Consider the following 1,562-nt stretch of genomic DNA (forward strand, 5'->3'; position numbering starts at 1 on the left):
CTTCCCATTCAGCTTCACTTCCACTAACATGATTTCGGTAAAAAATATTTTGTTTATATATATACTGCAATTTCATTCAACAATTAAGAACATCATAGTCTAGTACTAGTACAGGCATTAAAACAAAACATGCAATTGCTAATGGTAAAAAAAGAGTGACCAGTTATACGATGCCTTTTTCTTTATCGAGTCTCTCTGAGCCATTCCTTGAGCCTGGGGCTATCTGATCCTCCTTGTTTGGTCCTCAGTATCAGATCCCTCTTGTTTGGTCCTATCAATAATAAGACTACAGCAGAGATAACAATAACAGTAATATACACATTTCTGACTTGGAAAGACTCCTTGGATTTGATGAGCTCTTGATCTCCACCAAGAACACTGACATGCATGAAGCTTAAACACACTCAAGGCTAGTAGCTCTGCTTTATCGCCATCTCTACTGGTTAACACGCCTACTATAGGCGGGGTGAGGATCACGTGATGAGGTGAAGTCTTAGAAAATCGTAGCTACCATCACTTGAATAGCTACATCGATTAGCTACATAGATAAAAAACATCCATTATGAAATTGACGCATTAATGAGGCGATGCGCTTCGCGCATCGCAACACTACCCTTTCCATATTTATATTATTGATGAGGAATTTTGTCCAGGATGGCGTTCCATAAAGGATTGGACCAAACTCTTCAAACCAGCTATCTCACTGCGTAACTGCTCCACTTCTGATGACAGCTGTGTGGACTCCGCCACATGCACAGAAGATATAGTAGGCGTGGCCACTTCTGCAACTCGATCAGCCAATGCAGCTAAGGCTTCCAGATCATCACTCTCCTTTATAGACGCTAAAACCATATGAACATTGGATGGAAGTCTCTGTAAGAATAATCCCCTTAAGAAAGTAGTATCAGCCAGACATGGGGTCAATTACATTAGAAAGTAATATATTACTATTACTATTAACTAGAAAAAAATTCTATTACTATTACAATTACATGTTTAGTAGATGTAAATGTAATATATTACTATTACTATTACTCCACTAATTTCATTATTACTATTACTATTACTGCATATGCATGACTAAATGTAATCTAATTATATTACGATTACATTATAATTTCAAATCAATTCTCTTTAAAGCAAATGACCATTACATTTTATACTTATAAGTTTCTCAAAAACAGTATCAGAAAGTCTGCATCGTTCCGGTCTAAAAAATTTCCCTCCTATACTGAATACCACTGGAGCAGATGAAACTTTTGTCAGAGCAGACAGACTTGAATGCACATACATGTACCTGTACATGTACATTGAATACTTGTACAATAATGTATTACAATATGTACAATTACTATTATATTACTATTACTTAACTGTCTCCTACTATTACAATTACTATTACTTGGTTTTTTGATTCCTCCATTACTATTACTATTACAATTACTTCAAAACATGTAATCTTTACTATTACTATTACTATTATCTATTACTATTACCCCATGTCTGGTATCAGCTAAGGCAATTTTATCACCTAAGGCAATTTTATCACCTAATAGCTGCTG

At 35.2% G+C, this 1,562-nt stretch overlaps 1 long non-coding RNA gene across 1 annotated transcript; it reads right to left on the reverse strand.

Moving 5' to 3' along the window:
- Positions 1-60: 60 nt before the first annotated feature.
- On the reverse strand, positions 61-581 carry LOC109592551 (uncharacterized). Its single transcript, XR_002190412.1, has 2 exons — positions 330-581; positions 61-286 (listed from the first exon to the last, which is right to left on the reverse strand). It is a non-coding gene; the product is annotated as an uncharacterized LOC109592551 (long non-coding RNA).
- Between the last annotated feature and the right edge of the window lie 981 nt (positions 582-1,562).

Source organism: Amphimedon queenslandica, unplaced genomic scaffold, assembly GCF_000090795.2.
Source record: "Amphimedon queenslandica unplaced genomic scaffold, v1.1 AMPQUscaffold_4778_Cont23245, whole genome shotgun sequence".
Classification (NCBI taxonomy): Eukaryota; Metazoa; Porifera; class Demospongiae; order Haplosclerida; family Niphatidae; genus Amphimedon; species Amphimedon queenslandica.